The 23,470-nt window shown below is 38.8% G+C and overlaps 1 long non-coding RNA gene across 4 annotated transcripts in view; it reads right to left on the bottom strand.

The window, feature by feature from the left end:
- LOC103350580 (uncharacterized) overlaps positions 1-23,470 on the bottom strand; it is a 64,711-nt gene that overhangs the window by 16,087 nt on the left and 25,154 nt on the right. For all 4 annotated transcript variants that reach the window (XR_011387799.1, XR_007908955.2, XR_007908954.2 and 1 more), the window contains one exon: positions 11,757-11,828. This is a non-coding gene — a long non-coding RNA (uncharacterized lncRNA). The remainder of the gene's footprint in view (positions 1-11,756; positions 11,829-23,470) is intronic.

Raw genomic sequence — 23,470 nt, 5'->3', positions numbered from 1 at the left:
CAATATAAATGTTAGCATAGCAGGTGGGGGTTTTACCTTCTATGTCAAAACTCCAGCTCCACAAATCCCACTTTTTTAAAAAATGATTTGTGTATTTACTTGAAAGTATGAATTGGGGGAGAGGGGAGAGATGGAGAGATCATCCATCCACTGATTCACTCCCCAGATGGCCACAACAGCCAGAGGTGGGCCAGGCCAAAGCCAGGATCCAGGAGCTTCACCCAGGTCTCCCACTTGGGTGACAGTAGCCCAAGTACCTGAGCCATCTTTTGCTGCTTTTCCCAGGCCATTAGCACAGAGCTGGATGGGAAGTGTAGCAGCCGGGACACAAACCAGCATTCTTGTTGGTTGCCAGCATTGCAAGTCACAGCTTTACCAAATGTGCCACAAATATCCGCCCTAAATTCAACTCTTCAGAGAATTTTTGCATTATCATTTGAAATCTTTGCTTAGATCTTTAATCACTAGCTAATATGTAGCACCAGATATATTTTTCTTCCCTCTAATTATGAGAAGAGAGGCAAGCAGAATGCTACTTTGATTATATAGTAATATTTTATTTTTTAACACTTAAGGAATTTTGGCAATGCAAAATACATATACAAGAATAGAAAAATAATGGGGGTCTACATTGTGGTGTAGTAGGTTAGGCTTCCACCTGCAACACATTTTAAATAAACACCCTGAATCATTTTTCCTGTCATTTACTGTTTCATCTTATATTTGATCAGGTGCATCTTCAATAAAGCAAATAAAAGTTCTTCCATCCACATAGGTTAACTCATCAGCATGGTTTTACATTATATGATAATCTATAGAATATGGTTGTCCATATCACATTGATTTAGATATCTCTGAGACACACACAAACACACAAAGTGTTGTCCATGCTTATTGGTTAATAATGTTGATAATCTATGTCCATTAGAAAACAGAGTAAATGGAGTTAATTTAATTTCTTGTTTTCCATATGCTGCCTAAATATTTTAGGATATACAATTTATCTCAAATATTTCTGAGAAAGCATTAAAGCCCCTTGGGGATTTGGTCATGGCATTAAAGGTGCTTTGGGAATACAATTTACTTTTCTTGGAAGTCCCTGTGATTGTTGTGCTGATTTCACGGAAAAAATACCATAAAAATGTTTTGAAAGTTAATAAATGCATGTGGGAAAAAAGACAAAGTTCATGGAGCTCATTATTTATGCTGAGGTTATTAACATAAAATAGAATTTTATTATGTTATGCTTCCTTTTGTCTTCTCTGAGTAATGTCCCCAAAGATGTAAGATAGTATTTATCTCTTCTTAGAGTAGAAAAGAATAATTTTTTAAAAATCTACAAAACCTGGGTTTTTTACACTAATTTTACCCCAAGTACACAGCTATCAAATTGAACAATCCTCATTTCTCAAATCATGCTGTTTTCTAAGTGAAGTAAGTCATCCACTTAGGAATTTATATGAAAACTGACAAGAGAAGATATACAAAAGAAAAATAAAGGGATATCATATATATCATATATACATATATTCATATGCACATGTATCAGAAGTAAAAGACAAAGTCTAGAGATGACTTAGAATATGAGTGCCAGGGTCCGACGCTGTGGTGCAACGGGTTAACAGCCTGGCCAGAAGCGCTGGCATCCCATATGGGCGCCAGTTCTAGTCCCGGCTGCTCCTCTTCCAATCCAGCTCTCTGCTATGGCCTGTGAAAGCAGTAGAAGATGGCCCAAGTCCTTTGGCCCTTGCACCTGCGTAGGACACCTGGGGGAAGCTCCTGGCTCCTGGCTTCAGACTGGCGCAGCTCCGGCCATTGCGGCCATCTTGGGAGTGAACCATCAGATGGAAGACCTCTCTCTCTGCCTCCCCTCTCTGTGTAACTCTGACTTTCAAATAAATAAATAAATCTTAAAAAAAAATATGAGTACCAGAGTGATGGATGAAGGAAAAGGGGACAGCAATATTGCATGAGTTAGCATCAAGTAAGTGGATGCCATGGAGCCTAAATGCAAAAAAAAAAAAAAAAAAAAATAGGGACATACAATGGAAAAAATATTTTAAAAATCCAGGAGGATAAGAGGCATGGGAATTACTATGAAAAAAATAAATTCTAAAGCATCTTTGAAGTCACGTGTGCTTATTTACATTGGATTTCTTGCCCATAGCCATGGGCTATTCCAGCAATAGTAGCGAATAGGGTAAACTTTCTTTTTTTTTTTAACTTTCATTTAGTAAATATAAATTTCCAAAGTACAGTTTATGGATTACAATGGCTCCCCCCCCCCATAACTTCCCTCCCACTCGCACCCCTCCCATCTCACGCTCCCTCTCCCATTCCATTCACATCAAGATTCATTTTCAATTATCTTTATATACAGAAGATCGATTCAGTATATATTAAGTAAAGGTTTCATCAGTTTGCACCCACACAGAAACACAAAGTGTAAAATACTGTTTCAGTACTAGTTATAGCATTACTTCACATTGAACAACACATTAAGGACAGATCCCACATGAAGAGTAAGTGCACAGTGACTCCTGTTGTTGACTTAACAATTTGAAACTCTGGTTTATGGCGTTGGTAATCTACCTAGGCTCTACTCATGAGTTGCCAAGGCTATGGAAGCCTTTTGAGTTCGCTGACTTCGATCTTATTCAGACAGGGTCTTAGTCAAAGTGGAAGTTCTCTCCTCCCTTCAGAGAAAGGTACCTCCTTCCTTGATGGCCCCGTTCTCTCCACTGGGATCTCACTCGTAGAGATCCTTAATTTAGGTCCTTTTTTTTTTTTTCCCAGAGTGTCTTGGCTTTCCATGCCTAAAATACTCTCATGGGCTCTTCAGCCAGATCCGAGTGCCTTAAGGGCTGATTCTGAGGCCAGAGTGCTATTTAGGACATCTGTCATTCTATGAGTCTGCTGTGTATCCCACTTCCCATGTTGGATCGTTCTCTCCCTTTTAGATTCTATCAGTGTTAGCAGACACTAGTCTTGTTTGTGTGATCCCTTTGGCTCTTAGTCCTATCAGTGTGAATAATTGTGAACTGAAGTTGATCACTTGGACTAGTGAGATGGCACTGGTGCATGCCACCTTGATGGGATTGAATTGGAATACCCTGGCATGTTTCTAACTCCACCATTTGGGGCAAGTCCGATTGAGCATGTCCCAAATTGTACATCTCCTCCCTCTCTTATTCCCACTGTTATATTTAATAGATCACTTTTCAGTTAATATTTAAACACCTAAGAATAATTGTGTGTTAATTACAGAGTTCAACCAATAGTACTAGAAAAAAAATACTAAAATGGATAAAGTACTACATTGTATATCAACAGTCAGGACAAGAGCTGATCAAGTCACTGTTTCTCACAGTGTCCATTTCACTTCAACAGGTTTCCCCTTTGGTGCTCAGTTAGTTGTCACCAATCAGGGAGAACATATGATATTTGTCCCTTTGGGACTGGCTTAGTTCACTCAGCATAATATTTTTCAGATTCCTCTATCTTGTTGCAAATGACCGGGTTCCGTTGTTTTTGACTGCTGTATAGTATTCTATAGAGTACATGTCCCATAATTTCTTTATCCAGTCTACTGTTGATGGGCATTTGGGTTGGTTCCAGGTCTTAGCTATTGTGAATTGAGCTGCAATAAACATTAATGTGCAGACAGCTTGTTTGTTTGCCAATTTCATTTCCTTTGGGTAAACTCCAAGGAGTGGGATGGCTGGGTTGTATGGTAGGTTTATATTCAGGTTAATAATTTCTAAATGAACTCTATAAGTAGCATCTTGAAAGATTCCCATCTATTTTATTTTCATGCTAAAATAGTACCCTTGTCAAAGTGTCTGGGTTCTAAAATGATAGCTACTATATAAATTTTTAAACAGGTAATAAATATTAAAAATATAAAATATAAAATATAAAATATAAAAATATAAAATATAAAATATTAAAAATATAAAAATAATATAAATATAAATATAAAATAAAAATATAAAATATAAAAATATAAAATATAAAATATTAAAAATATAAAAATAATATTAAAAATCAACATGATGCATTTTTATAGAACTATCATCTGGGCTTTTCAAAATATGTTGCAAGCAGATGCCACACAGACAACAGCGGGGAGACTTGGGACGCTCAGGGCTCCGAGTCCACACATCGGCGCTGGAAGGGGAGGTGAGCTCAATAACCCGAGACATTGGTGGGGAAACGGGGGTCAGAATCTAGAGGGGGGCCAGAAAGTGCAGCAAACTCACTACCGGAAAGAAGGAAAAAAAAAGCTTCGGGGTTTCTCTTCCCCCTAACCTTGCAAAGGTTACAAGGCTGTGAGGCTAGAAGAATTCCCAAGAGACAAAGAGCAGGCCTGCTCTCTGGATTTACATATCAATGGGGGAGAGCTAAGGAACTGAGTCACTACAATTCAGTAGCCTAGGCAACCCAGTGGGAGTCCAGAGGAGCCAAAGACTGGAAGCTAAATACCATCAATTCTGCACAGCCCTGCCCTGCGGTGTTACTTACCCCCTGAATAAATAAAATAAATAAATAAATAAAAAGAGAGAGATTTACCACGCATAACCTGAGGGTGTCACCTTTGCACACCCTTAACCTGGAAGAACCAGGCAGAGCTCTCAGGCCGCACCCATCTCAAGCCTCCAAGGCTCCTCCAACAGCAGGCAGTCCACTTAACACGGACACAGTATAAAAAAAAAAAAAAAAAACAAAAAACAAAAAAAAAAAAACGCACAGTGACGCAAGAAGAATTAACTATGCCGAGTAACAAACACAGAAATAGAGGGAGCAAGATCAACGATGACACTATGATGCCTCCAAATAAGCAAAACACCCCAAGCCAAGAGTATGAAGATGATGAGATAGAAGAAATGCAAGATACGGATTTCAAAAAATTTATGATAAGAACATTTAGAAGTTTTCAAAAGCAAATCCTTGAACTACAGAAATCCTTAATGGACAAGATTGAAAATCTCTCTCGTGAAAACGAAATTTTAAGGAAGAGTCAAAATGAAACTCAGAAACTAGTAGAACAGGAAAGTGTTATAGTGAAGAGAAATCAAAATGAAATGAAGAGCTCAATAGATCAAATGACAAACACATTAGAAAGCCTTAAAAACAGAATGGGTGAAGCAGAAGAGAGAATATCGGACTTAGAAGATAGAGCACAGGAAAACATACAGTCAAACCAAAGAAAAGAAGAGGAAATTAGAAACCTAAAAAATATTGTTGGGAATCTACAGGATACTATTAAAAAAACCAACATTCGAGTTCTAGGAGTTCCTGAAGGCATGGAGAGAGAGAAAGGATTGGAAGGCCTTTTTAGTGAGATACTAGCAGAGAACTTTCCAGGTTTGGAGAAGGACAGAGATATCCTAGTACAGGAAGCTCATAGAACCCCCAATAAACATGACCAAAAGAGATCCTCACCACGACACGTGGTAATTAAACTTACCACAGTGAAACATAAAGAAAAGATCCTAAAATGTGCAAGAGAGAAACGTCAGATTACTCTCAGAGGATCTCCAATCAGACTCACAGCTGACTTCTCATCAGAAACCCTACAAGCTAGGAGGGAATGGCGAGACATAGCACAGGTGCTAAGAGAGAAAAATTGCCAGCCCAGAATATTATATCCTGCCAAGCTCTCATTTGTGAATGAAGGTGAAATAAAGACCTTTCATAGCAAACAGAAATTGAAAGACTTTGTGGCCACTCGTCCGGCCCTGCAAAACATACTTAAAGATGTGCTACACTCAGAAACACAGAAACACGGCCATCAATATGAAAGAAGGGAAAGGAAGAACACCTACCAGTAAAAGATCATGGGAAGCTCAAAGCATATACTAGAAAATATTTCCGGGAAAATGGCAGGGCAAAGTCACTACGTATCAATAGTCACATTGAACATTAATGGTCTGAATTCTTCAGTTAAAAGACACCGTTTAGCTGACTGGCTCACAGAACACAACCCAACTATTTGTTGCCTACAAGAAACACATCTCTCTAACAAAGAGGCATGCAGACTGAAAGTGAAAGGTTGGAAAAAGATATTCCATGCCAACAGAAACCAAAAAAAAGCAGGTGTAGCCATATTAATATCAGACAAAATAAACTTTAATACAAAAACTGTTAAGAGAGACAAAGAGGGACACTATATAATGATTAAGGGTTCAATTCAACAGGAAGATGTAACTATTATAAATGTATATGCACCTAATTACAGGGCACTGGTCTATTTAAAAGATATGTTAAGGGACTTAAAGGGAGATTTAGATTCCAATACAATAGTACTGGGGGACTTCAATACTCCACTCTCAGAAATAGACAGATCATCCGGACAGAAGATCAACAAGGAAACAGCAGATTTAATTGACACTATTGCCCAAATGGATCTAACAGATATCTACAGAACTTTCAACCCTACATCTACAGACTTCACATTCTTCTCAGCAGCGCATGGAACCTTCTCTAGGATTGACCACATACTAGGCCATAAAGCAAGTCTCAGCAAATTTAAAAGAATTAGAATCATACCATGCAGCTTCTCAGACCACAGCGGGATGAAGTTGGAAATTAGCAACTCAGGAAACCCCAGAAAGTATGCAAACACATGGAGACTGAACAACATGCTCCTGAATGAACACTGGGTCATTCAAGAAATCAAAAGAGAAATCAAAAACTTTCTGGAAGTAAATGAAGACAACAACACAACATATCAAAACTTATGGGATACAGCAAAAGCAGTATTGAGAGGCAAATTTATAGCAATAGGTGCCTATACCAAGAAATTGGAAAGGTACCAAATAAATGAGCTTTCAGCACACCTCAAGGACCTAGAAAAACTGCAGTAAACCAAACCCAAATCTAGTAGGAGAAGAGAAATAATTAAAACCAGAGAAGAAATTAATAGGATTGAATCCAAAAAAACATTACAAAAAATCAGCCAAGCGAGAAGCTGGTTTTTTGAAAAAATAAACAAAATTGACACCCCATTGGCCCAACTAACTAAAAAAAGAAGAGAAAAGACCCAAATCAATAAAATCAGAGATGAAAAAGGAAACGTAACAACAGACACCACAGAAATAAAAAGAATCATCAGAAATTACTACAAGGACCTGTATGCCAGCAAACAGGAAATCCTATCAGAAATGGATACATTCCTGGACACATGCAATCTACCAAAATTGAACCATGAAGACATCGAAAACCTAAATAGACCCATAACTGAAACAGAAATTGAAACAGTAATAAAGGCCCTCCCAACAAAGAAAAGCCCAGGACCAGATGGATTCACTGCTGAATTCTACCAGACATTTAAAGAAGAACTAATCCCATTTCTTCTCAAACCATTCAGAACAATCGAAAAAGAGGGAATCCTCCCAAATTCTTTCTATGAAGCCAGCATCACCTTAATCCCTAAGCCAGAGAAAGATGCAGCACTGAAAGAAAATTACAGACCAATATCCCTGATGAACATAGACGCAAAAATCCTCAATAAAATTCTGGCCAATAGAATACAACAACACATCAGGAAAATCATCCACCCAGACCAAGTGGGATTCATCCCTGGTATGCAGGGATGGTTCAACATTCGCAAATCAATCAATGTGATTCACCACATTAACAGACTGCAGAAGAAAAACCATATGATTATCTCAATTGATGCAGAGAAAGCATTTGATAAAATTCAACACCCTTTCATGATGAAAACTCTAAGCAAATTGGGTATAGAAGGAACATTCCTCAATATAATCAAAGCAATTTATAAAAAACCCACAGCCAGCATCCTATTGAATGGGGAAAAGTTGGAAGCATTTCCACTGAAATCTGGCACCAGGCAGGGATGCCCACTCTCACCACTGCTATTTAACATAGTTCTGGAAGTTTTAGCCAGAGCCATCAGACAAGAAAAAGAAATCAAAGGAATACAAATCAAGAAGGAAGAAGTCAAACTATCCCTCTTTGCAGACGATATGATTCTGTACTTAGAGGATCCAAAGAACTCTACTAAGAGACTATTGGAACTCATAGAGGAGTTTGGCAAAGTGGCAGGATATAAAATCAATGCACAAAAATCAACAGCCTTTGTATACACAAGCAATGCCATGACTGAGAAAGAGCTGCTAAGGTCAATCCCATTCACAATAGCTACAAAAACAATCAAATACCTTGGAATAAACTTAACCAAGGATGTTAAAGATCTCTACGATGAAAACTACAAAACCTTAAAGAAAGAAATAGAAGAGGATACCAAAAAATGGAAAAATCTTCCATGCTCATGGATTGGAAGAATCAACATCATCAAAATGTCCATTCTCCCAAAAGCAATTTATAGATTCAATGCAATCCCAATCAAGATACCAAAGACATTCTTCGCAGATCTAGAAAAAATGATGCTGAAATTCATATGGAGGCACAAGAGACCTCGAATAGCTAAAGCAATCTTGTACAACAAAAACAAAGCCGGAGGCATCACAATACCAGACTTCAGGACATACTACAGGGCAGTTGTAATCAAAACAGCATGGTACTGGTACAGAAACAGATGGATAGACCAATGGAACAGAATTGAAACACCAGAAATCAACCTAAACATCTACAGCCAACTTATATTTGATCAAGGATCTAAAACTAATTCCTGGAGCAAGGACAGTCTATTCAATAAATGGTGCTGGGAAAACTGGATTTCCACGTGCAGAAGCATGAAGCAAGACCCCTACCTTACACCTTACACAAAAATCCACTCAACGTGGATTAAAGACCTAAATCTACGTCCTGACACCATTAAGTTATTAGAGAACATTGGAGAAACCCTTCAAGATATTGGCACAGGCAAATAATTTCTGGAAAAGACCTGGGAGGCACAGGCAGTCAAAGCCAAAATCAACTATTGGGATTGCATCAAATTGAGAAGTTTCTGTACTGCAAAAGAAACAGTCAGGAGAGTGAAGAGACAACCGACAGAATGGGAAAAAATATTTGCAAACTATGCAACAGATAAAGGGTTAATAACCAGAATCTACAAAGAGATCAAGAAACTCCACAAAAACAAAACCAACAACCCACTTAAGAGATGGGCCAAGGACTTCAATAGACATTTTTCAAAAGAGGAAATCCAAATGGCCAACAGGCACATGAAAAAATGTTCAAGGTCACTAGCAATCAGGGAAATGCAAATCAAAACCACAATGAGGTTTCACCTCACCCCGATTAGAATGGCTCACATACAGAAATCTACCAACAACAGATGCTGGCGAGGATGTGGGGAAAAAGGGACACTAACCCACTGTTGGTGGGAATGCAAACTGGTCAAGCCACTATGGAAATCAGTCTGGAGATTCCTCAGAAACCTGAATATAACCCTACCATTCGACCCAGCCATCCCACTCCTTGGAATTTACCCAAAGGAGTTTAAATTGATAAAGAAAAAAGCGGTCTGCACCCTAATGTTTATTGCAGCACAATTCACAATAGCCAAGACCTGGAACCAACCTAAATGCCCATCAACGGTAGACTGGATAAAGAAATTATGGGATATGTATTCTTTAGAGTACTATACCGCAGTAAGAAACAATGAAATCCAGTCATTTGCAACAAAATGGAGGAATCTGGAACACATCATGCTGAGTGAAGTAAGCCAGTCCCAAAGGGACAAATACCATATGTTCTCCCTGATCGGTGACAACTGACTCAACACCAAAAAGGAAACCTCCTGAAGTGAAATGGACACTATGAGAAATGGTGACTTGATCAGCATAGCCCTGACTGCTAATGGACAACTTAATACATTATCCCTCATAGTATTTTTTTTTTGTCTGTTCTACTTAATATGACTGGTTTAATTCTGTAATTATCACACAGTTATTCTTAAGTGTTGAAAATTAACTGAAATGTGATCCCTGTTAAACATAAGAGTGGGAATAAGAGAGGGAAGAGATGTATAATTTGGGGCATGCTCGGGCTGACTTGCCCCATTTGGTAGAGTTGGAAACATACCAGGGGATTCCAATTCAATCCCATCAAGGTGGCATGTGCCAATGCCATCTCACTACTCCAAGTGATCAATTTCAGTTCACAATTGATCATAATGAAAGGACTAAGAGTCAAAGGGAGCACATAAACAAGTCTAGTATCTGCTAACACCAACCGATAGAATAAATAAAGGGGAGAGTGATCCAACATGGGAAGTGAGATACTCAGCAGACTCATAGAATGGCGGATGTCCTAAATAGCAGTCTGGCCTCAGAATCAGCCCTAAAGGCACTCGGATCTGGCTGAAAAGCCCATGAGAGTATTTCAGGCATGGAAAGCCAAGACACTCTGGCAAAAAGATCTCTGTGAGTGAGATCCCAGTGGAAAGAACAAGTCTTCAAAGAGGGAGGTGCCTTTCTCTGAAGGGAGGAGAGAACCTCCACTTTGACTATGACCGTGTCTAAACAAGATAAGAGTCGGAGAACTCAAGGGGCTTCCATAGCCTTGGAAACTCATAACTGGTGCATGGGGAGTTTACTGATGCCATAAACAGGAGTGTCAATTGGTAAAGTCAACAACAGGAGTCACTGTGCACTTACTCCTCATGTAGGATCTCTGTCCTTAACGTGCTGTACACTGAGGCTTAATGCTATAACGAGTACTCAAACAGTATATTTCACTTTGTGTTTCTATGGGGGTGCAAACGACTGAAATCTTTACTTAATGTACACTAAACTGATCTTCTGTAAAAAAAAAAAAAAAAAAAAAAGAAAGAAATTATCAATTCCCAACTTGACTCTCACTGGGATTAAACATGACAATAGGTCTGATCTGATTTCATCATCATTTAAAAAAAATCATCTATTATTTTTCACTTTATGTTTCTGTGTGGGAGCAAACTGTTGAAATACTTACTTAAGGTATACTAAGCTGATCTTCTGTATATTAAGATAATCGAAAATGAATCTTGATGTGAATGGAAGGGGAGAGGGAGTGGGAAAGGGGAGGGTTGTTGGTGGGAGGGACGGTATGGGGGGGGAAGCCATTGTAACCCATGAGTCGTACTTTGGAAATTTATATTCATTAAATAAAAGATAAAAAAAAAAAAGAAAGAAAGGGGAAAAAAAAAAAAAAGAAAATGAATCTTGATGTGAATGGAAGGGGAGAGGGAGTGGGAAAGGGGAGGGTTGTGGGTGGGAGGGACGGTATGGGGGGGGAAGCCATTGTAACACATGAGTCGTACTTTGGAAATTTATATTCATTAAATAAAAGATAAAAAAAAAAATGTACCTGCCAATGCAGCAGCCTTGAGAGATGGGCCCTTTGAGTGGTGATTCCATCAGGTGGACCCCACCTTCATGAACAGTGCAGGAATATCAGTTATTATGGGAGTGGGTTAGTTAGGCAAGGGGTGGTATTTGATGTCTCCCCCTTTGCGCTCGCTTGCTCTTCAATGTGCTTTTGCACCATGTGGTGCTTTGGCTGTGACATGATGCAGCAAGAGGGTCCTCAATACGTGTGATCCCTCTATGTCTGACTTCCCAGGTCCCAGAAACATGAGCCAAATAAACTTGTATTGTTTATAACTTAAAAAAAAAAAAAAATATGTTGCAAGCAGTTCTGACAAAACCCTTTGATTAATATTGGTGCCAGGGATGATCAGACTAAACATTTATTGAGAAACATCAGCGTGAAACATTTCATAGACATTGATTTGATCTAATAAAGCTGCCAAGGCAATAAACATGTGGAAATAGGTGACTTACCCAGGAGGAACTTATCTGGCATTCATTGCACTTTATATTATAGCTTATGTACTCCTCCAAGAACCTGGAGTTCTGTAGAGAGAAGTCCACATGATTAGTTAAAAGTGAATGTCAAGTGTAGATCTTAAGGAAGAAATTGTTGTGCCTGAACATTTAGCAGTAGGCTTTGAAGAGTAAAAGGAATTGCATCAAGTCAAACCTTAGGGAAACATTTAGAAATGATCCAGATCTTTCTAGAGGACACTAAAGATTACAACAGAATGCATACTTTAATAATGTCTTCTTTTCTTCATTTTCAAGCTCTTCAGATTTTTACATCTTAATGAAGCATCTTGTCTCAGACTTCAACCTCAGCTATTACTTGATATATACATATAAAAACTTAAATAAATGGTTGCTTCTTCTTCTCTGGATGTTCAATTTGAGTTTACTGTCATTAAGTCCTTCAGTGGAGAGGTGACTATATCACGAGCATTATCTGTGAAAGAGGTACTCCAAGAAATGGAAAGAAAAATGAAGGCTATCCTTAGTAGTTGCTGCTCTACTCTGAAATGTTGTATAGTTTTTAGTCTGTTCTTACCATTTTGAAAATGTTTAGTTACATATTCAGTTATGTTTTACATTTTATTTTGTAGTTTTGCCCAGATCTGTTTCTTATATTATGAAAATCTGGGAGGATCATATTCTATGCAGTACTAAACTCACTAAAGACCTGTCTGTCAATATTCCTGATGGAAGTCAATTGTTTGAAACTCATAAAGAAAGTATTTTTGCTGAAGACATTATCTTATGAATATTATCTCTTTTTAGAGAATGATACACAAGAAGTCCCTTAAAATTACAATGGCACTGAAAGAGGAAAGTTGCCATATAAAATTTGTCACAATTTAAGTGCCAGTTTCCATAAAAACTCATTCCTGATTCTATTCAACTAGCGACGGTCTTAGTTGTAGTAATTCCCTTTCTCTTCCTTATATTTCTTGAGTATTACCCCCAGAACAGAAGAGTGCCCACATAACAAGTGATACATGGAGTTTGTGATCCACTCCCAGAAATTCTGGAAAAAGAAATTTTAGGAATGTACATGTGGAACGTCCACTTGAAGTGACTATTTATAAAGCTTATTTATAAATAGTGTATTTGTGACCTTAAAGTAGATTTATTTTTTTTTTTATCTTTTATTTAATGAATATAAATTTCCAAAGTACGACTCATGGGTTACAATGGCTTCCCCTCCCATACCGTCCCTCCCACCAACAACCCTCCCCTTTCCCACTCCCTCTCCCCTTCCATTCACATCAAGATTCATTTTCGATTATCTTAATATACAGAAGATCAGCTTAGTATACCTTAAGTAAGTATTTCAACAGTTTGCTCCCACACAGAAACATAAAGTGAAAAATAATAGATGATTTTTTTGAATGATGATGAAATCAGATCAGACCTATTGTCATGTTTAATCCCAGTGAGAGTCAAGTTGGGAATTGAAAATTTCTTTCTTTTTTTTTTTTTTTTTTTTTTTTTTTTTACAGAAGATCAGTTTAGTGTACATTAAGTAAAGATTTCAGTCGTTTGCACCCCCATAGAAACACAAAGTGAAATATACTGTTTGAGTACTCGTTATAGCATTAAGCCTCAGTGTACAGCATGTTAAGGACCGAGATCCTACATGAGGAGTAAGTGCACAGTGACTCCTGTTGTTGACTTTACCAATTGACACTCCTGTTTATGGCATCAGTAATCTCCCTATGCACCAGTTATGAGTTTCCAAGGCTATGGAAGCCCCTTGAGTTCTCCGACTCTTATCTTGTTTAGACACGGTCATAGTCAAAGTGGAGGTTCTCTCCTCCCTTCAGAGAAAGGCACCTCCCTCTTTGAAGACCTGTTCTTTCCACTGGGATCTCACTCACAGAGATCTTTTTGCCAGAGTGTCTTGGCTTTCCATGCCTGAAATACTCTCATGGGCTTTTCAGCCAGATCCGAGTGCCTTTAGGGCTGATTCTGAGGCCAGACTGCTATTTAGGACATCTTCCATTCTATGAGTCTGCTGAGTATCTCACTTCCCATGTTGGATCACTCTCCCCTTTATTTATTCTATCGGTTGGTGTTAGCAGATACTAGACTTGTTTATGTGCTCCCTTTGACTCTTAGTCCTTTCATTATGATCAATTGTGAACTGAAATTGATCACTTGGAGTAGTGAGATGGCATTGGCACATGCCACCTTGATGGGATTGAATTGGAATCCCCTGGTATGTTTCCAACTCTACCAAATGGGGCAAGTCAGCCCGAGCATGCCCCAAATTATACATCTCTTCCCTCTCTTATTCCCACTCTTATGTTTAACAGGGATCACATTTCAGTTAATTTTCAACACTTAAGAATAACTGTGTGATAATTACAGAATTAAACCAGTCATATTAAGTAGAACAGACAAAAAAAAATACTATGAGGGATAATGTATTAAGTTGTCCATTAGCAGTCAGAGCTATGCTGATCAAGTCACCATTTCTCATAGTGTCCATTTCACTTCAGGAGGTTTCCTTTTTGGTGTTGAGTCAGTTGTCACCGATCAGGGAGAACATATGGTATTTGTCCCTTTGGGACTGGCTTACTTCACTCAGCATGATGTGTTCCAGATTCCTCCATTTTGTTGCAAATGACTGGATTTCATTGTTTCTTACTGCGGTATAGTACTCTAAAGAATACATATCCCATAATTTCTTTATCCAGTCTACCGTTGATGGGCATTTAGGTTGGTTCCAGGTCTTGGCTATTGTGAATTGTGCTGCAATAAACATTAGGGTGCAGACCGCTTTTTTCTTTATCAATTTAAACTCCTTTGGGTAAATTCCAAGGAGTGGGATGGCTGGGTCGAATGGTAGGGTTATATTCAGGTTTCTGAGGAATCTCCAGACTGATTTCCATAGTGGCTTGACCAGTTTGCATTCCCACCAACAGTGGGTTAGTGTCCCTTTTTCCCCACATCCTCGCCAGCATCTGTTGTTGGTAGATTTCTGTATGTGAGCCATTCTAATCGGGGTGAGGTGAAACCTCATTGTGGTTTTGATTTGCATTTCCCTGATTGCTAGTGACCTTGAACATTTTTTCATGTGCCTGTTGGCCATTTGGATTTCCTCTTTTGAAAAATGTCTATTGAAGTCCTTGGCCCATCTCTTAAGTGGGTTGTTGGTTTTGTTTTTGTGGAGTTTCTTGATCTCTTTGTAGATTCTGGTTATTAACCCTTTATCTGTTGCATAGTTTGCAAATATTTTTTCCCATTCTGTCGGTTGTCTCTTCACTCTCCTGACTGTTTCTTTTGCAGTACAGAAACTTCTCAATTTGATGCAATCCCAATAGTTGATTTTGGCTTTGACTGCCTGTGCCTCCCGGGTCTTTTCCAGAAATTCTTTGCCTGTGCCAATATCTTGAAGGGTTTCTCCAATGTTCTCTAATAACTTAATGGTGTCAGGACGAAGATTTAGGTCTTTAATCCACGTTGAGTGGATTTTTGTGTAAGGTGTAAGGTAGGGGTCTTGCTTCATGATTCTGCACGTGGAAATCCAGTTTTCCCAGCACCATTTATTGAATAGACTGTCCTTGCTCCAGGAATTAGTTTTAGATCCTTGATCAAATATAAGTTGGCTGTAGATGTTTGGGTTGATTTCTGGTGTTTCAATTCTGTTCCATTGGTCTATCCATCTGTTTCTGTACCAGTACCATGCTGTTTTGATTACAACTGCCCTGTAGTATGTCCTGAAGTCTGGTATTGTGATGCCTCCGGCTTTGTTTTTGTTGTACAAGATTGCTTTAGCTATTCGAGGTCTCTTGTGCCTCCATATGAATTTCAGCATCATTTTTTCTAGATCTGCGAAGAATGTCTTTGGTATCTTGATTGGGATTGCATTGAATCTATAAATTGCTTTTGGGAGAATGGACATTTTGATGATGTTGATTCTTCCAATCCATGAGCATGGAAGATTTTTCCATTTTTTGGTATCCTCTTCTATTTCTTTCTTTAAAGTTTTGTAATTTTCATCGTAGAGATCTTTAACGTCCTTGGTTAAGTTTATTCCAAGGTATTTGATTGTTTTTGTAGCTATTGTGAATGGGATTGACCTTAGCAGCTCTTTCTCAGTCATGGCATTGCTTGTGTATACAAAGGCTGTTGATTTTTGTGCATTGATTTTATATCCTGCCACTTTGCCAAACTCCTCTATGAGTTCCAATAGTCTCTTAGTAGAGTTCTTTGGATCCTCTAAGTACAGAATCATATCGTCTGCAAAGAGGGATAGTTTGACTTCTTCCTTCTTGATTTGTATTCCTTTGATTTCTTTTTCTTGTCTGATGGCTCTGGCTAAAACTTCCAGAACTATGTTAAATAGCAGTGGTGAGAGTGGGCATCCCTGCCTGGTGCCAGATTTCAGTGGAAATGCTTCCAACTTTTCCCCATTCAATAGGATGCTGGCTGTGGGTTTTTTATAAATTGCTTTGATTATATTGAGGAATGTTCCTTCTATACCCAATTTGCTTAGAGTTTTCATCATGAAAGGGTGTTGAATTTTATCAAATGCTTTCTCTGCATCAATTAAGATAATCATATGGTTTTTCTTCTGCAGTCTGTTAATGTGGTGAATCACATTGATTGATTTGCGAATGTTGAACCATCCCTGCATACCAGGGATGAATCCCACTTGGTCTGGGTGGATGATTTTCCTGATGTGTTGTTGTATTCTATTGGCCAGAATTTTATTGAGGATTTTTGCGTCTATGTTCATCAGGGATATTGGTCTGTAATTTTCTTTCAGTGCTGCATCTTTCTCTGGCTTAGGGATTAAGGTGATGCTGGCTTCATAGAAAGAATTTGGGAGGATTCCCTCTTTTTCGATTGTTCTGAATAGTTTGAGAAGAAATGGGATTAGTTCTTCTTTAAATGTCTGGTAGAATTCAGCGGTGAATCCATCTGGTCCTGGGCTTTTCTTTGTTGGGAGGGCCTTTATTACTGTTTCAATTTCTGTTTCAGTTATGGGTCTATTTAGGTTTTCGATGTCTTCATGGTTCAATTTTGGTAGATTGCATGTGTCCAGGAATCTATCCATTTCTGATAGGTTTTCCTGTTTGCTGGCATACAGGTCCTTGTAGTAATTTCTGATGATTCTTTTTATTTCTGTGGTGTCTGTTGTTACGTTTCCTTTTTCATCTCTGATTTTATTGATTTGGGTCTTTTCTCTTCTTTTTTTAGTTAGTTGGGCCAATGGGGTGTCAATTTTGTTTATTTTTTCAAAAAACCAGCTTCTCGCTTGGCTGATTTTTTGTAATGTTTTTTTGGATTCAATCCTATTAATTTCTTCTCTGGTTTTAATTATTTCTCTTCTCCTACTAGATTTGGGTTTGGTTTGCTGCAGTTTTTCTAGGTCCTTGTGGTGTGCTGAAAGCTCATTTATTTGGTACCTTTCCAATTTCTTGGTATAGGCACCTATTGCTATAAATTTGCCTCTCAATACTGCTTTTGCTGTATCCCATAAGTTTTGATATGTTGTGTTGTTGTCTTCATTTACTTCCAGAAAGTTTTTGATTTCTCTTTTGATTTCTTGAATGACCCAGTGTTCATTCAGGAGCATGTTGTTCAGTCTCCATGTGTTTGCATACTTTCTGGGGTTTCCTGAGTTGCTAATTTCCAGCTTCATCCCGCTGTGGTCTGAGAAGCTGCATGGTATGATTCTAATTCTTTTAAATTTGCTGAGACTTGCTTTATGGCCTAGTATGTGGTCAATCCTAGAGAAGGTTCCATGTGCTGCTGAGAAGAATGTGAAGTCTGTAGATGTAGGGTTGAAAGTTCTGTATATATCTGTTAGATCCATTTGGGCTATAGTGTCATTTAAATCTGCTGTTTCCTTGTTGATCTTCTGTCCGGATGATCTGTCTATTTCTGAGAGTGGAGTATTGAAGTCCCCCAGTACTATTGTATTGGAATCTAAATCTCCCTTTAAGTCCCTTAACATATCTTTTAAATAGACCGGTGCCCTGTAATTAGGTGCATATACATTTATAATAGTTACATCTTCCTGTTGAATTGAACCCTTAATCATTATATAGTGTCCCTCTTTGTCTCTCTTAACAGTTTTTGTATTAAAGTGTATTAAACTGTGTCCGTGTTAAGTGGACTGCCTGCTGTTGGAGGAGCCTTGGAGGCTTGAGATGGGTGCGGCCTGAGAGCTCTGCTTTTTTTTGGTTTCTGTTGGCATGGAATATCTTTTTCCAACCTTTCACTTTCAGTCTGCATGCCTCTTTGTTAGAGAGATGTGTTTCTTGTAGGCAACAAATAGTTGGGTTGTGTTCTGTGAGCCAGTCAGCTAAACGGTGTCTTTTAACTGAAGAATTCAGACCATTAATGTTCAATGTGACTATTGATACGTAGTGACTTTGCCCTGCCATTTTCCCGGAAATATTTTCTAGTATATGCTTTGAGCTTCCCATGATCTTTTACTGGTAGGTGTTCTTCCTTTCCCTTCTTTCATATTGATGGCCGTGTTTCTGTGTTTCTGAGTGTAGCACATCTTTAAGTATGTTTTGCAGGGCCGGACGAGTGGCCACAAAGTCTTTCAATTTCTGTTTGCTATGAAAGGTCTTTATTTCACCTTCATTCACAAATGAGAGCTTGGCAGGATATAATATTCTGGGCTGGCAATTTTTCTCTCTTAGCACCTGTGCTATGTCTCGCCATTCCCTCCTAGCTTGTAGGGTTTCTGATGAGAAGTCAGCTGTGAGTCTGATTGGAGATCCTCTGAGAGTAATCTGACGTTTCTCTCTTGCACATTTTAGGATCTTTTCTTTATGTTTCACTGTGGTAAGTTTAATTACCACGTGTCGTGGTGAGGATCTCTTTTGGTCATGTTTATTGGGGGTTCTATGAGCTTCCTGTACTAGGATATCTCTGTCCTTCTCCAAACCTGGAAAGTTCTCTGCTAGTATCTCACTAAAAAGGCCTTCCAATCCTTTCTCTCTCTCCATGCCTTCAGGAACTCCTAGAACTCGAATGTTGGTTTTTTTAATAGTATCCTGTAGATTCCCAACAATATTTTTTAGGTTTCTAATTTCCTCTTCTTTTCTTTGGTTTGACTGTATGTTTTCCTGTGCTCTATCTTCTAAGTCCGATATTCTCTCTTCTGCTTCACCCATTCTGTTTTTAAGGCTTTCTAATGTGTTTGTCATTTGATCTATTGAGCTCTTCATTTCATTTTGATTTCTCTTCACTATAACACTTTCCTGTTCTACTAGTTTCTGAGTTTCATTTTGACTCTTCCTTAAAATTTCGTTTTCACGAGAGAGATTTTCAATCTTGTCCATTAAGGATTTCTGTAGTTCAAGGATTTGCTTTTGAAAACTTCTAAATGTTCTTATCATAAATTTTTTGAAATCCGTATCTTGCATTTCTTCTATCTCATCATCTTCATACTCTTGGCTTGGGGTGTTTTGCTTATTTGGAGGCATCATAGTGTCATCGTTGATCTTGCTCCCTCTATTTCTGTGTTTGTTACTCGGCATAGTTAATTCTTCTTGCGTCACTGTGCGTTTTTTTTTTCTTTTCTTTTTTTTTTTTTATTTATACTGTGTCCGTGTTAAGTGGACTGCCTGCTGTTGGAGGAGCCTTGGAGGCTTGAGATGGGTGCGGCCTGAGAGCTCTGCCTGGTTCTTCCAGGTTAAGGGTGTGCAAAGGTGACACCCTCAGGTTATGCGTGGTAAATCTCTCTCTTTTTATTTATTTATTTATTTTATTTATTCAGGGGGTAAGTAACACCGCAGGGCAGGGCTGTGCAGAATTGATGGTATTTAGCTTCCAGTCTTTGGCTCCTCTGGACTCCCACTGGGTTGCCTAGGCTACTGAATTGTAGTGACTCAGTTCCTTAGCTCTCCCCCATTGATATGTAAATCCAGAGAGCAGGCCTGCTCTTTGTCTCTTGGGAATTCTAGCCTTGCAGCCTTGTAACCTTTGCAAGGTTAGGGGGAAGAGAAACCCCGAAGCTTTTTTTTTTCCTTCTTTCCGGTAGTGAGTTTGCTGCACTTTCTGGCCCCCCTCTAGATTCTGACCCCCGTTTCCCCACCAATGTCTCGGGTTATTGAGCTCACCTCCCCTTCCAGCGCCGATGTGTGGAGTGTCCCAAGTCTCCCCGCTGTTGTCTGTGTGGCATGCACTCCCCTTGGAGCACTGGGGCTTCTGCGGCTCCGTCCCGCGACTTGGCTTCCGCGCGGTGGGCGACCTTGTTCTCCCAGTAGGTCCTCCGATTTCCCGTGCAATTTTTTCCTGGTTCTTTTTTCTGCGGCTACCGTAACTCCCCTTTTATTAAACTAAATTTTCCCGGACTATCAGTGCGCGCCCTCGCTATTCCGCCATCTTGGCTCCCATGTAGATTTATTTATATTCTATTTAACAATCTGATGTGTTGCTTGAAATAATGCGAAGCTAGGCTAATCCTCCGCCTTGCGGCACCGGCACACAGGGTTCTAGTCCCGATCGGGGCGCCAGATTCTGTCCCGGTTGCCCCTCTTCCAGGCCAGCTCTCTGCTGTGGCCAGGGAGTGCAGTGGAGGATGGCCCAAGTACTTGGGCCCTGCACCCCATGGGAGACCAGGAGAAGTACCTGGCTCCTGCCATCGGATCAGCGCTGTGCGCTGGCCACAGCGTGCCAGCCGCGGCGGCCATTGGAGGGTGAACCAACGGCAAAGAAAGACCTTTATCTCTGTCTCTCTCTCTCTTACTGTCCACTCTGCCTGTCCAAAAAAAAAAAAAAATAAATAAATAAAATAAATAATGTGAAGAAGATCCACCTGTATTTATCTATTTTTTATTTAAGAAATCATATATTTTCATTTCTTATATTGTTTTGATGTGATCTTGGTATAATATAAATCAACAATGATTTAGTGAGCTCTTGTTGAGATCATTAGAAATCATTGGGTAATTTGGAAAGTTAAAGAAACCAAGAACTAATTAGATATATAATTAGACTTATTTCCTGTCTGAAAGGAAGACACTAAATGTGTTTATCAACATCACTTGTACCTTTATTATTATCAGTAAACTCATATTGACAAGTTGTTTCAAAAAATCATTTATTTTTTTGAAAGAGAGAGAGAGAGCGAGAGAGAGAGAGAGAATCTTCTATTCGCTGGTTCACGCCCCAAAATGGCTGCAATGTCCAGGGCTGGACCAGACAGAATCTAGGAGCCAGGAGCTTCATCCAGTTAACCCGTGTGGGTGCAAAGGCCCACAGACTTGGACTATTTTCCACTGCTTTCCCAGGCACAATAGTAGGGAGCTGGATGGGAAGTAGAGCAGCCGGGACTTAAACTGGGACCCATATGTGATGCTGGTGCTGCGGACGTCAGTTTGTCCTGCTGCACAACAGTTCCAGCCTTGGTTGACAATGTTTATTGGTCAAAGTCCATAACTGACATTAGGATCCACTCTTGATGTATACTATAGAGTCTACAGGTTTTCACAAATATATAATGGTGTATATTCACCATTACAATGTAATAAGTATAGTTTAATGACACTGAATATCCTTTTGCTTTGCCTATTTGCCTTTCTATGCCAGGCTTATTTCATTAACATAATGTCATTTATGTTGCTGTGGTGACAGGATTTCCTTCTTTCCGTGGTTGGGTTTAAATAACATATTTTCTTTATCCATTGATGGATACTTAGATTGATCCCATGTCTTGACGATTGTGAATAATGCTGCAATGAACACGTGAGTGGTTATTGCTTTGGCACACTGATTTCATTATATAGTTTGAATATGTATCCAGTACTATGAATGTAGTAGTTCTATTTTGATTTTGTTGAGGAATCTCCAAATTGTCATCCAAAATAATGACACCAGTTTACATTTCCACCCACAGTATACAACAGATCCCTTTTCTCCACAATCTCACCAGCACTTATTATTTTTTTTTTATTCTAAAAATTCTTATTGGTATGAGGTAATAGCTCATTGGGGTTTTTATTTGCATTTTTGTGGCAACGGTTATCATTTTTTCATTCAATTGTTGGTAATTTGTGTGTCTTATTTTAAGAAAGGTCTATTCTGGTTCTTTATTTTACTTGGTTATTTGTTTTTGTACTATTAAGCTGTTCCTTTTGTATTTAGGTTATTAATTCCTCATCAGACACATCGTTTGTAAATGTATTCTTCCTTTCTTTAGGTTGTCTCTTCCTTCTGCTGAGTTTGTACTTTGCTATACAGAAGCTGGTTAGTTTGATAGAATTTCATTTTGTCAACATTTGCTTTTATTGCCTGTGCTGTGGTGGGGATCATATCAAAAAACTCTTACCCAACCAATGTTATAGAGATTTTCCTTTATATTTTCTTTTAGTAGTTTTATAATTTCAGGACTTCTGATACAAATATTTAGTCCATTTTGAGGCTTTTTTGTATATTGTGAGAGAAAGGAGTTTAAAACCATACTTGTTTATGTTACTATTCAGTTTTCTCATTACAGTTTATTAAAGAGGCTAACTTTTTGCAATTGCATATTCTTGGCAATTTGTTGAAAGTATGTTGACTATACAAGTGTAGATTTATTTCTGGGTTCTATATTCTTTTACATTTGTCTATGTATCTATTTTTATGTTAGTGCAATATTTTATTGATATAGTTTAGATGAATAGCATAGTGGATGTTGAAGCCAGAAAGTGTGATATCCCAGCTTTGTTCTTTTCATTGAAGATTAATTTTGTTATTCAGGTTATTTGTGGCTTCATATGATTTTTAATATTGGTCTTTTCTGTTAAAAATGATATGAGAATTTTGATGGAAGTTGGCTTTGAATCAGCACATTACTTTGGATTATATTGTCATTTAAAAAACGATTTGTTTATTCATTTATTTGACAGAGTGTCAGAGAGAGAGAGAGAGAGAGAGAGGAAGGGTTCTGTATACCGCTTCATTCTAGATGGTTGCAAAATTCAGGTCTTTTTTTTTTTTGCTTCAAGTTTCTAGCTAGGACTTCTGCTACTATAGTAGTGGGGAGAGTGGGCTTTCTTGCCCTGTTTCTGAACAGAGAGAACGGCTTTTAAGTTTTCACAATTGAGTAAGATGTTAGTTATGGACTTATTGTATATTGCATTTGAAGTGTTGATGTATATGTCTATCTTTTTTTTTATTTTTTGACAGGCAGAGTGGACAGTGAGAGAGGCAGAGAGAAAGGTCTTCCTTTCTGTTGGTTCACCCCTCAATGGCCGCTGTGGCCAGTGCACTGTGGCTGGCGCACTGCACGGATCCAAAGCCAGGAGCCAGGTGCTTCTCCTTGTCTCCTATGTGGATGCAGGGCCCAAGGAGTTGGGCCATCCTCCACTGCACTCCCGGGCCACAGCAGAGAGCTGGACAGGAAGAGGAGCAACCGGGACAGAATCTGGCTACCCGACCAGGACTAGAACCCGGTGTGTTGGAGCCTCAGGCGAAGGATTAGCCTATTGAGCTGCGGCAATGGCCAGATGTTTATGTCTTTCACACATAATTTGTTGAGAGATTTTTTTAAACCTTGAAAAGATGTCAGATATTGATGAACGTCTTCTCTGTCTTTATTGAAATGAATATTTTCTCTTTTGTGTTTCATTCAATTAACAAAGTATAAGGCAGTCTGTAATAGTCTTTATTTAATGAGTTATTTGTTGCATCTGAAAGTAACAGTTACAGTGAGAGAGGGAGAG

This window comes from Oryctolagus cuniculus, chromosome 4 (assembly GCF_964237555.1).
Source record: "Oryctolagus cuniculus chromosome 4, mOryCun1.1, whole genome shotgun sequence".
Classification (NCBI taxonomy): domain Eukaryota; kingdom Metazoa; phylum Chordata; class Mammalia; order Lagomorpha; family Leporidae; genus Oryctolagus; species Oryctolagus cuniculus.
The sequence above is the reverse complement of the archived record's forward strand: the minus strand, read 5'-3'. Positions and strand labels throughout refer to the sequence as shown.